Genomic DNA, 13,841 nt, shown 5'->3' on the forward strand with positions numbered 1-13,841 from the left:
CTCAACATACCTCGACCAGTGGCTGTCCCTTTTGATCAGCAGGAGGAGCCACTTCGGGTCCATTGGGACAGGCACTCCCGCAACCCTGGACATAGTGGCCATAACTTTCACCCAGAATAGTGGCCATAACTTTCACCCAGAATGTTCTGATCACCGGGCATTCTCAAATGATATGAAAGAAGGAGCCCTCTTGTTGATAGTCCCGAACACAGAGCGCCGAAAGACACCTTCCCCATTCATAAAGGGGAGTGCGAGGATAGTATGTGCAATGGAGGACTTTGAACTGTATGAGCCGAAACCTAGGTCGGATAGCCATTTCCCTGGGCTCCTGGAGCGCATCCTGCCAAGTCTCCTCATCGAGGCTTCCAAGGTCTTTAACCCAGGCCGCTCTAAGACTGACCAAGGGATCCGGTATATTGTTTATTAATTTCTGGTGGATGTGGTTTTCTCCTCGATTGGGTGTAGTAACAAACGATCTTCCATCTGGGAGTACTCCGGGACTACTGTGCCACTAGGTATGTGGGAGCGGAGCACATCTTGGAGGCGCACATACTGATATATCTGCGAGGTATGTAAAGGGACACCGGCCCGCCGGCTTCTCGGCCTTGTGTATCACCACGATCTTTGGCTCTCTGGTCAGTTGGCAAGTGCCCACACTCTCGCGCCTCCTTGAGCATCTCAAGCATGGGGGCTGGCACGACCGATGCCTGCCTTTTTATAAATTTCGACTGGAAATCCATTCGGACTAGCGGCCTTGCCCGACTGTAATGAGTTGAGCGCCTTTCCTAGCTCCTCTACTGTGACATCCACCTCTAGTCGTTTGCTCATCTCCTCAGTAAACGCGACGAGCGCGAAGTCCTCACAATCCTCTTCTGTTCTAGTGCATACAGGTGAGTACACCCTCTCAAAGTGTGCTGCAAAGGCCTCTGCTATATCTGTGCTGGACAAGCATAATTTGCCCACTCCATCCCATACAGCCGCTACCCACGATTGATCTCTGTCTCGGCGCTCCAACCACACCAATAATTTTCACCTATGTCGTATAGTCTGTGTGGCAAGCACATAGGCTCGGGCCTTATTCTTGGCCAATGCCTTGAGATCACTCTATTTCAGCTTACGCCTGTGGCACGTGTCCACGGAATGGGTTGCAGCCGCGTCCCCCTCCAGCTAATGAACCTCCCTCTCCAGGAGCCGAAACTGGTTGGACTCCTCTTTCTTTTTTCTCCCCAATAAGTGACTGAGCTAATCCCCTTAGCACTGTCTTGTAGGCTTCCTATAAGACAATCTGGGAGTCCATGGATCCCTGATTCTCCTCAAAGTACAGCTCAGATCCTTTCCTGAGCCTATTACCAATTTCAGGGTCTTGAAGGCGCACAGGGTCTATTCTCGGAAAAACCGCTCTGTTTACAACAGGGCCCCACAAGGGTGCTGCAAACCGGGGAATGATCCGAGATCCCTCTAGCTAGGTGAGAAGTAGTACCAAAGTCCCCCATTTGATCCAAACGCGTAAAGAAATGGTCAATCCTGGAGAAGGACCCATGCCGTGCTGAGTGAAATGTGTAATGCCTGAGTGTGGGGTTCTGTGCATGCCACAGGTCCCCCATTCCCATGGCAATGACTAAGTCCGATAGGCTCCTCTCTCCCTTCCTACCTTCGGGGGCATTGGACCGATCTATATCTGGGCACATAACTGCATTAGTGTCGCCACCCAGAAGTAGCGTTCCCTCGGGGAGGTTTGTCAGAAACGTGCTCAGTTTGGGAAAGCTCCCAGAATGAAGCCCAGGGGGTATATAGCACGAGCAAAACACCAATGTGCGTCCCTCCCATCCACCCGCCACTGCGGCGAAACAACCTCCTCATCTACCCAAGTGCCCAAATTAACAAAAGGTAGGGTATTACATATTAATATACCCACCCCACGTGCCCCAGATGTGAACCCAGAGTGCGCAACCCTTTTGGAGCCAAATCGATCAAAATCCTTACACCTATTCCTTCAGATGCGATTCTTGAATAAGGACCACATCCGGGCTGTGTCTCCTTTATATGCTGCAGGACCAATGTTTGCTTAATTTTATTGCCCAGCCCATTAACATTCCAGGTCCAGATTTTTATCGTAGCTGAGTAACCTATTGTATCGATAACTCACCCACTCCCTCTGAAGAATTACTGTCTGTATCCCCCTCACAGTACCCTGTATGTACTGAATAAGATGGCCATGAGCAAATTCCCCATCCCCCCCCAAAACTCCCTCTGATCCACCCAGGCCAACCCACCAACACCCAAACTCCCCACCCCTCCTTCCCACCTTCCCTGCCTCCCTGCCAGGTGAGTCCCAAACCACCCACCAAGAACTTGCAGAGTGCCTGTCACCCCGATAACACAACCAAAACCATTTAAGAGGAAACGTGGGCTTGCAGACCTCAGGAAGAGGTACACAACTAGTGTTGAATCATACACCCCCACACTATATATCGCAGAGCTGCCCACATACAATATGTCACCCCCGCCAGACTCTGAGTCCAATAAAGAACAAGGACTGTTCTCGGCTCATACATTCTCTTTCAAAAAACGGACTAAGAGCCCCGGTCCCATTCTCCCAGCTGTCATGGAACCAAACCAACCGGCCACCCATCCCTCGAGGCCCAAAGTCAAAGTTTATTCAGGGCCTACCACCTGACACAACGGTGTCAGAGCTGTCTCAAAATCATGCAGCAGTCTGCTGTTCTCCGCCACTGGTAGATCGCCCATTCCCCGGATCTGCTGCTCTGTCACCCCGGTTCATCGCCGAGTTTGGCTGCTTCCCCTGTTGACCAATAGTTAGCCAGTGCGTGCTGCTTGCAATATGGCATCTGTCTCTGATATTAAGGATGTAGGCGATGATCATGCGCGGGGGAGCCCCAGGGCTCTGTGCGCCCGCTCAACAGTTTGAAAATTGGAAAGACGTTTAGGTTTCAGATGGTTGAGGGTCATGTCCTCTACAAACCAGTCCGTCGATGGCCCCTCTATTCCTTCCGGCACCCCAACAATGCGAATAGTATTACGACAAGCCTGACCTACCTGGTCCTCCAGGCGAGCGTGTATGTCGGCCTGGTTCTTTGTGTGAGCGGCCACCTGATCCTCTAGCCTCTTCGTCTTCGATTGTTAGCTCCCAATTCCAGTTTCAGCAGCAGAGACCTTTTCTGACATCTTTTGGAAATCCGCCCGCAGGAGATTCAACTATTCTGTCAAAGAATCAAGTTTAGGCTCCAGGGTACCACGAAAGTCTGAAGGCCCTCGTTATGTCTTTCAAAGAGGGCTCTGGGCTGCAGTTCTCTGGGTCGTCTATTTGACCGCCACCTGTCATGCCATCCTCTCGGTTCATTGCAACAGTGTGATTTTTCGATTGGATTGGTTTGGCCCAAATCCCTGTTATGACCAATGGTGGGCCGGTAATTAGGATATAGCTGAGCACAGCACTCCAGGGAGCTCCGCCTGGTCCTGCACTCACACCAGACAGCTTCTTACCACTCAGCCTCAAGGCAACCCACTTGTCGCCAGGATCTGGTAGGCTTGTCACTCACCACTGGTCTCAGTGTCGCTGGCTGCTTTCACTTTCGGGAGCGTCCATTAAACAGACAAGCGCCAAATATCTGCTGCCACACCTGCACTCCACAGGTACCTGCACCAGTTCGTAGGAGACAGTACAGGGGACGCAATCGGGGCCCCCGCGAAGTGCAGTGTCCATCAGAATATGGTATGCCTCTGGCCTCCTGCATAGGACAGTCTTTCACCGCATGCTCAGAGGCGCTCTCCAACTACTGGCCGGCACCGTCAACTGCCCGAGGACTTGGGGTATTGGACACCAAACGTGGGGAAGCCCCCTGGTCACTCCTGGCTCCACTTCACAGTAAATGGCGGCTGATATCTGATGCTGCAGCCCCTGCTTACTGCTCTTGCCGCCCTCACCACACTTCACTTCAGGGCTCCCGAGATTTGGAAGATGCGACTCTCAGCCGCTCAGGAGGAGCTCGGACAGCCTCGCCAATGCGCCGTATATGCATCAGGACTGCAAGCAGCCTCCGCTCACTGTTCCCGGGTGGGCGGTATTTTCGTAGAAGCAGGCTGGGATCAGCGCGCTGCGTTGCTGCATTCACGCATGCTCAGAGCCGCTGCCGGACAACGTCGCGGACCGCCACCACTCTCCCACAACTGTGGGCGTGCTCAGTGTCCGCACCGGTGATCGGATTATGCCGGATTTCGAGGGTGAAACTTAGGCTGCTAGCCCAGCTAACTACGCTGCCATGGGACGCGAAGCTTAGCATTGCCAAGCACAAAAAAGGAGGTGGGTTATGTTCCAAGTCTTTGGCCCGCTCCAATCCAGGTAGTCATCTTAGGGCAAGTCCAAGCCGAAATCAAGAACCAAGTCTTGGTGCAAGCTCAAGAAGGCTTGCCCCACCGCTCCGTCTCCAGGGAGAGAGTGTGTGCACTTTCACTACAAGGCCCCAACTCCATGTCTGTCATCTGACTCTTGACATTGTTCCCTAGGTGGTACTGATTTTCCCCAAATTTCCCAGGCTGTCAGACTTTGTGGCAGGTCACATCTTCAAGGAGGTTATGCAATGCTTTTTTCAGATGATTCTGGGTCCCTTTGGCTCCAATTTATGCTTTGGAGGCTTCCAGTCAGACTTATGCTGACAGTGCCAACCCCAGGGCTAACTCACTCTGGGCCTCTTCCCAGCTCCCTGCCAGTTCCAAGCCATGCGTATACACTTTGCCAAAGACCGCACTGGTTCGGCTCCGGACTTTGCTCTGGATGCTCCAGAAAAATACCCACAGGAGTTACATACTGGCAGATTCCGATGTAAGATTCACAGATTCATAGATTCAGATGAATTTTAGATTTTGCTAGTTTTGCAGATGCCTCCCTATGAGATTACTAATGAACAGCCCTTGCTGTATTGAGTATTCTGCACCTTTGCCTCAACACTAGTACTACTGATGGCTTGAGGATATTTTGTGGCAGATTTGGTTCAAATCAGGGCCTTCAGAATGCTCCACATGACTGATGAAGAGGATGCAGAAATCTTGCAACCTACTCACTCTGTGCTGATAAGGATTGGTATTTGAATGCAAGTGGCCTTGATATGAAATGTCCAGAATTTATAAAGTGCAACAAGGCCCAAAGGCACTGTAGTATAGCAAGAGCCACAGAGTAAACTGTTGGCATACCAATAATGCTGTGCCTAATTATGAGAGATCTCCCAGAAACAAAAGTGGGCACCCAACTACAACACCAGCTGGAACAGAGCCCCTGTTTTGTGGTGGTGGTCCACAGTTAATAGAATTGCAGTTGCCTACTGTGTTAAACCTTGTTATATTATGCACATGTTTGTAGCGCACTATAACCCTTGCGGGTACGCTGGTGTGTTGCAGCAGTGTGAAGCTAGCCTTGAGCTGACTACTCGACGATCTAGGTCTTCAGCTTCTTTGGGAAATCAAGAAGGGAGGAGGAGGCTCTAATGTGGAGTGGTAGGTTTATTCATGATTTAGGAGTGATGTATGAGAAGGCATGACCTGACCTCCTGATCTGCATATGCGTGGGACTTGTGCCAGTAAGACTCCGGCGGAGCGGTGTTGCCTGAAGGGTTTGTGAAACTGTAAATGGCTGTTCAGTAGGCTGGACCTTTGTTGTGTATTGCTTTGCATGTGTGGGATGAGAATCTTGAGATGTGCACAATCCTGTCTAAGGTGCTTAGTGAAGTTCCCTCAGGTGGTGTGATGTGGGACTGCCATGGAAAGTTGACCAGTCTGGCTGTTGCATTCTGAATGGTCTGAAGTCTTTGTGAGTTGGATGGTTGGTGAGGCCTGCATAGATGTTGTTCCCGTAGTCCAGTCTTCCGGTGATGATGGCTTGGGTGATGGTTTTCCTGGAGTTAAATAGCCACTTAAATATCTCTGCATCCTCATTGGGGTGAAAGTATGACGTGTCAGCTGCTTATATCTGGTTGGAGATGTCCAGCTTGCTGTTAAGAATTAAGAGGTTTCTTGCTTGTGTGCTGAAGGTGGGAGTGGGACAGAGTTTTGAAGGCCACCAGGCGGAGTCCCACGATGAAGCATCTTTTCCGAATATCACCACTTTGATCTAGTCTGTGTTCAACTTGAGGCAGTTGGACTAAATCCAGGTAGCGACTTTGGTCATGCATACGTTTGTTGTTCCTAGTGCAGGGTCTCCTACATTTTCTGTGATAAGAGCTACTTATGTTCAATCAAAATCATAGCGAGCTACTAATATTAATGTTGTAATAGTGACCACATCGGTCACCGTATGCAAGATTACCAATAGTGCATCATGAAGGGTTGTCAGTTGTAATGTAACAAAAAACTTTTCAATATGGAATGCCTCTGCACAGGTAACCACTATAGTCACAATTGCCAATGCAGCAAGGTAATATTAGCAATAAGTATCCCCAAGGCCAAAATATATTTTGGGACGTCAAACTATTTACTCTAAACCTTAGTATACACTCTGAAAGTGCACACATTTTTCTCTAGCATAGACTTGCTTCAGTTTTGGTAGGCCTACACAAATTAAACCAAGCAAATGCTTCTAATTTAGTAGGCTTGGCTATACAGAGGAGAGCTACTTACAGGTAGATGGAGATCTACCAGTAGCTCACAAGTTACTGGTTCTAGAAGCCTGGCGTAGGGCATTATGTTTGTGTGCCTTGATGACCTCTACCAGCGGGGTCGTGTAGATGTTGAAGAGGGGCTGAGTAAGAAACCCTGCAGAACTCCGCAAATGAGTTCTCGTGCTTCTGAGTCGTATGGTGGCATGTCCAATGTTTGGGTTCTTCCAGTGAGAAAGGTGCAGACCCATTGGAGGGCAGATCCTCTGATGCTGGTTTCATGAAGTAGTCTGATTCAGATCCCTTGCTGCCCTTCAACCAAGGATTAATTCAGGTTGTGGCAGGAGTATGGTCAAGAGTATGATTGGTACCAACTGGGGGTGGGAGCAGTGGGGGGTCACCCCATTGCAAGGTGCCACAGCCCTGCACCTGGGACCAACACGGACAAGCCTGATGGTTAAGGCATCTGCTAGCAAATTGAATCTGAACGCCTTCACTACCTAGAAAATTGAAGTGCGTTGCCTCTTTTGAAAAGGTTTTCTCCTCCACTAGCCTGTGCAAGGTCTGTCTTGTTTGCTTCTTATGGCGCTACATTCATGCTCTTTGGGATAAAGTGATCGAGATCTTGCCCACCCTCCCTGAGGAGTTCCACAATTCCTTTGCCCAGACGGTCCACAATGGATACAGTGCACCTAAATACATTGAACTGGGTGGGCTCAATACCACTAGCTGTGTTGGCTGTGTTGTGCCCACTAGTGTGATGATTCATGTTTTGGATATGCGCCATAAGCTTTTCCAAGGATACTATGTTGACTCCGCATAGGAGCATCAAAAGATTGGCATGCTTCGGGCTGGACCTTAAGTTTAGACTGACTGAGTGTGCCCTTGGTTCCTGCCAACTAGGTACCCAGGACCTATGTTCTTTCCCTAAACTGTACTGTTGCAAAACCCATTTGGCAACTCTGGCCACATATAAGTCCCTTGTAAATGGTACCATAGGTACCAAGTGCACTGTGACCAGGGACGGCCTCTAAGCGCTGCAGCACTTTTTGTGCCACCCTTAGAGGCCCTGTACCTTTACACACACACACACTGCCATTGCAGGCTGTGTTTTGGTGCAGAGCAAAGTGAAGAGACTGCATGGCACCCATCCTTGTGCCATGCCTACAATCCACTGCCCTGGCTTAGGTAAGCCATCCCTCTACCAGTGGTGAGGGTACAGGTGCATGAGCCCTGTACTCCTACAGTGTCTAAGTCAATTCTTAGACATTGTAAGGGCAGTAATGCCATAAAGAGTATATGGTGCAGGCAGTGTCATTACGAACTCCACAGCACCATAATGGATTTACTGAAAACTGGGAAGTTCGGTTCAAACCTCTCAGCACATTAAACCCACACTGATGCCAGTGTGAGATTTAATGAAAAATGCACTCAGAAGGCATCTTAGAGATGCCCCCTGAAAAAACAACCTAACTCTGGTGTCCTGGGTGAGTGACTGCTCGCCATCTGCCTCCACCAGATATGTTTCTGGACCCCTAGGTCGAGAACCTGCCGCTCTCTGGGTCCTGAAACAATGCACATCTTGGGACGAGGTCCAAAGCTTCCTCCTCCAGGATGGGCAGGGTCCACGAAAGGGGAGCTTCAAAGGCTTGCCGCCTTTGTGAGCTGCCCCAGCCATTTCCTGCTCCCAGCAAATGGCCCCCACCGGTTCTGACTCACTATGGCAGCAGAATCGGCCGGAAAACCATTGAGTAAAAGTGTACCCACCTTCACCAACCTCACCCCTCTGGTGGGGAAGGCCAGGTGAAGCATAAATCTGTCTTCGCCATCTTGCAGATGGGGGGGGACCCAGCTAACCAGAGTGAGGCTTATACCCCCTCCCACTGGAGGGTGGCATAATAGGGGGTGTACCCACCCCAAAGAAGGGACCCATTGGTACCGACCTGTACCTCAATCAGGGGTTTATATAGCGTGCTACTCACCCTTGAGGGTCTCAAGGTGCTGGGGGGAAGAGGGGGGGGGGGAGGGGAGAAAGACTGCTCTGGACCAATCTAAGAACCAGTCTTGAGGTCCTTCCTGAATGTGTGCAGTGTTGGGGAGCATCTGATGTTCACCAGGAGCTAGTTCCAGGTCTTTGCTGCGATGTATGAAAAGGCTCTTCCTCCGGTCTTGTTTCTGCGGAAGCGGGGGACCTCTGCCAGGTCTAGGTCAGCAGAGCAGAGGTTTCTCTTGGGTGGTGTGGAAGGAGACTCTCTTGTTGAGGTATTTGGGTCCGATGTTGTTGATGGCTTTGTAGGCGTGGGTGAGGAGATTGAAAGTGACTCTTTTCTCGACAAGGAGCCAGTGAAGGCCGCGTAGGTGTTGGGTCATGTGCTCGTACCGTGGAGTTCAGAGTACGAGTCTGGCTACGGCGTTCTGGATGGTTTGGAGTCTGTGTAGGAGAGTTTTGTTGATTCCAGCGTAGAGGGCTTTTTCTGCTGGTTGTGAGGGCATGGGTGACTGTCCTTCTGCAGTCGGAGGGGATCCGTTTGAAGGTCTTACGGAGGATCCAAAAGCAGTCGAAACGGTTTGAGGTGACTGCTTTGACCTAGCGGTTCATGCAGAAGGAGAAGTCGAAGATGAGGTTCAAGGCGTGGTCGGGGGGGCTGGGTGTGGTCCAGAGGGAGGTCAGCCACCAGGTGTTTCAGGCGGTGGAGCAGGGTCCGAGGATGAGGACCTCGGTCTTCTCAGAGTTGAGCTTCAGACAGCTGTCCTTCATCCAGGCTACCTGTAACACCCCTAAATCTAGTATTTTAGGCAACCCTGAACCTGCCCTCAGACCAGGAGAGAAGAAGGACCGAAGAAGCTGTACTGAACCAAGAGAAAGAGGACACCAACTGACTTGGCCCCAGCCCACCCGGCCTGTCCCAACCTCGAACCTGCTCCAGCAAAATCCTGGTTTGTTCTGTAGCCAGCACCCCCAATAACCCGGAGGACCTGCCCTGCCTTCCCAAACCAAGACTCTGTCTCCTGTGAGCACCCGAGTTATTCACTCACTTTGGCCAAATCTGCGAGTCTGCACCCGACGCACACAGCCAGAGTGGCCCAACACCACAATGAGGTCTCCCCGGGGATCCTGACCTGCGATCTGGTGATCTCAGACATGCTTTGAATCTCCAATCGATGCCTAAGAACAGCCCTGCACCCAACGGGTGGCCAAACCGACGGTGTCCCAGCATCCCAATTTACCTCTCCAACTGGTGGTAACCTTCAGAAGATCTTCGTCCCGAGCCTGCAGTGTTTGTTGCAATCGGAGAATTCCCTTTGAAATCAACAGGGCACCCAACGCCAAACCAGCACCCTCAGACTCCGCCATCTTATAGATGGGGGGACCCAGCCAACCAGAGTGAGACTTATGCCCTCTCCCACTGGAGTGTGGCATAATAGGAGGTGTACCCACCCCAAGGAAGGGATCCATTTGTCCTGACCTTGCCTCCTTAGACAAAGAGAGAAGGATGAAGAATCTGTGCCGAACGAAGAGAAAGAGGACACCAACTGACTTGGCCCCAGCCCACCTGCCTCTCCTAACCTCAACTGCTCCAGCAAAACCTTGGTGTGACCTGCAGCAGGCCCCAGGAACCCGGAGGACCTGCCCTGCCTTCCCAAACCAAGACTGTCTCCTGTGAGCACCGAATATGCTCACCAACTGACTGACTGACTGACTGACTGGCTCCAGCCAAATCCGCGTTTCTGCACCACTCTGCACCAGATGCCCACAGGCCGAGTTTAAGTGGCCCATCACCACAAGGGGGTTTCCCTGGCAATCCTGACTTGGGATCTGGTGATCCCTGACCTGCCTCAAGTCTCACACCGACACATTCTGTAGCCCCTTTCTGGAGGATCCCCCTGACTGGAGTGGGTAAGAAAAGACACCCCTGCACCCGACAGCCCACAGCCTTGGGTTAGCCAACCGATGGTGTCCCAGCGTCCCCAGACATCCCAACTTACCTCTCCAACTGGTGGTAGCCTCCAGAAGATCTTCGTCCCTGAGGCTGCATTGTTTGTTGCAACCGGAGAATCCCCATTGAAATCAACAGGGCACCCCATGCCAAACCAGAGCCCTGCACCTGACTGCCCATGTGCCTCTGTGGGTGCACCGTGGGTGTTGATTCGAATCGCTCTGAGCCCAACATCAAGAGCTTTGCTCCCACAACCTTGTGGCCTGCTCGTGAGCAGCCACCAACCGGAGACCCATTGGATAACATTGGGCCTCAACACTCTGCACCCAGCCGTTCTAGTGCCGCTGAGGGTGCTTTGAGAGTACATCTCTGACACTGGGGCAACCCTGGTTCTATCTCTAGAAACCCAACTCCCAAAAGCAAGTACTTCCCTGTAAACCGATAACTTCCTTTCCTCCCATAGGATTGCATTGACTGTTTTTCTTTGAAAATTCTTGTTTGGAGTTGGTTTGTATGAAACCTTGAAAAACTGCAAATAAGTAAAAAATTAATTACTTACATTTTGTCTAGGAAATGTCAGTGTGACATCTACAAGGGACTTATTTAGAAAATAGTCAATATGATTTATGAGTTGTACAAGTGTAACACACTCAATTGTATCCACAGGATAACAGTCTTAGTAAACTATCAAAATAAATTAATGGAAGGTAAAGAGAACACACAGAGAAAGAAATATATTCGGCAAATTTATATTTACTAACACAAAATTGGGGAGATAAATACAGACAAATAAACTGGAGCAAAATTCATGAACAGAGACAAGCAATTTTTTATCTACAGCTCACAACTGAAAACATCAACTCCTCATGGATAAGGCAGACAACCTAAATTAATTATTAGAAAATGGTTGTAAGTTTGTGCCAAAGCAACATTTCAGGAGATGAAGTATCGATGTTTCGGTCTAGAAGGCAGTCGTCATATAGACCATCATCAGGACGGAATATTTTCTATACTGAAGACTCCCTACATGGAATAATAAATTCATATTACAAAGTATCTTGAAAAATCACTAATCATATATACATTAAAAAAACTGTGTCTAGCAATCACTTAATGTCTACTAAAAACCAAGAAGTTAACCCTTCCTGGTAATGCCTGGAAAACAATCATTAGTCAAACAGTAGTCCATATGACTCAATTAATTTTCATAGGTATCAAAAATTCAATCTATGAATGCTCATAGTCTAGTTATTTTAAAAGAGACAGGGCAGATATGATGTGTTCATAATCATGAAAACAGTTGCAATACAGTATAATATTTACATTTGGGCAACGTTTAAGACAAATCAAATGAGAATCAAACAGAAAACTAATCTCATTGGACTATTATATAATTACACTATTACATGTGGAGAAGTGTGGCTCAAGTGGTTGGAGCGGCAGACCCTGATGCAGAGGTCTGGCCCGGACCAGGGTTCAATTCCCCGCCTCGGCGGGTCTTGGGCTCAAATTTCCCCGGACCTGACCATTCTCACCTCGGTGCCTATTCCAATCATGGAGTCCCACTCTGTAACTCTGGGCAATAGCTTGCTTAATCTCCACAACGGCCCCTCGCAGAGGGATGCCTGGCTTTCACCTTGGGGATGCCCAGTAATGGGTTATCTCGCAGGGGAATACCAGGACGGGTTCCCTAAGCAAGCGCCGGGAAACCCACTGCGGGTAGCTGTGCGCTATATAAGTTCAAAAACATTTAACATTTACATCAAACAATCAGTAAGGCAATTGATAATGTGGTTAATTTGTCACCTGGAACTTTCGAAGAATAGCCATAACAGAGTGGCAGAAAACGGCAGTGGATGTGGATGTGGAGCACAATGTCGCACACAAGTGGAATCTAAAAGGGTATAGAGCTCCAATTAATTTGGGACAGATGGATGACGAAAGCCTGATTTGACTAGAAGGTTAAAGAGGCATACCTTGAATGTAAATTAATAAGGCCACGTCAGTTGGCTAAATCTCGGGTAACAATCGATTAAGTAGTATGACCCAGTCGTTCTGTGAAAAAATAAACATTTTGTTTCAAATGGCTGGTAAACGATATTGGTCTAATTAAAAAAAAAAAATTGGAAAATATATCGAATCAGAAAATGTGGCGTTTCATGTGTTAATGCAACCGTTAACATGACAGAGTGTCATAAACACAGTCTATAAACCGCGCGGTTAAATGTTGCCAGGGTACCGCTGTTTAAATAATAACATTGCACAAAGTGAAAATGCCTGGTGATATTAGACACCAGCATATTATCGATGGCGACAACTTCGCTAAATTAATGTGGTAATATTTTGCGAAGTTGTCAACAAGTACTTCCTTTACTGAAGAAAGGGGACTTTCTTTCTACACTGGATCTAAAAGACGCCTAATTTCATATCCCAATTCACAAAGCTCACAGAAAATACCTCAGATTTGTAATAGAAAGACGACATTATCAATTCAAAGTCCTCTCGTTTGGAGTCACAACAGCACCAAGGGTGTTCACAAAATGCCTAGCAGTGGTTGCAGTACACCTAAGCAGACAGCAAATACATGTCTTCCCTTACTTGGACGACTGGCTAATAAAGGCGACATCACAAGAAGAATGTCTTCAAAACACACAAAAGACAGTTAAACTGCTGCACCAGCTAGGGTTTACGGTGAACTACACAAAATCCCACCTGCAACCAAACAAAATTCAACAACATCTAGGGGCTACTATAAATACAGAAAAGGCTATAGTATACCCCAATCCAGTCAGGATTCAGACAATGATTACCCTAATTCAAAGATTTCAACCACAACACTCATTACCAGCTCTAGTGTTCATGCAGTTATTGGGGATGATGTCCTCTTGCATACGGTTAATCCCATATGCCAGACTACAAATGCGTCCGCTTCAAGAATGTCTAGCAACACAGTGGAATCAGGCTCAAGGTCAGATTACAGATCTGGTGTTGGTAGACCGCACGCATCGCTCTCTGAAATGGTGGAATACAACAAACATTTCCAAAGGGCGGTCGTTCCTAGAGCCAATTCGACAAGTGATACTAACAGCGGATGCATCGCTCACCGGATGGGGAGCTCATATGGAGAGATACACAGTACAAGGGAGATGGAGTGTACAGCACAAACGTCATCTAGAACTACTAGCGGTGTTTCTAGCATTAAAAGCTTTTCAAATGCATGTTCTCAACAAAGCAGTCCTGGTATTATATTCAAAAACAGGGGGGGGAGACACTCTCTCCAACTATCCAGAGTAGCGCA

At 48.9% G+C, this 13,841-nt stretch overlaps 1 protein-coding gene across 5 annotated transcripts in view; it reads left to right on the forward strand.

The window, feature by feature from the left end:
• Nucleotides 1-13,841, forward strand: part of SCAF11 (SR-related CTD associated factor 11) — an 867,779-nt gene that overhangs the window by 210,108 nt on the left and 643,830 nt on the right. The window lies entirely within an intron of this gene.

The sequence above is a fragment of the Lissotriton vulgaris genome, chromosome 1_1 (assembly GCF_964263255.1).
Source record: "Lissotriton vulgaris chromosome 1_1, aLisVul1.2, whole genome shotgun sequence".
NCBI lineage: Eukaryota > Metazoa > Chordata > Amphibia > Caudata > Salamandridae > Lissotriton > Lissotriton vulgaris.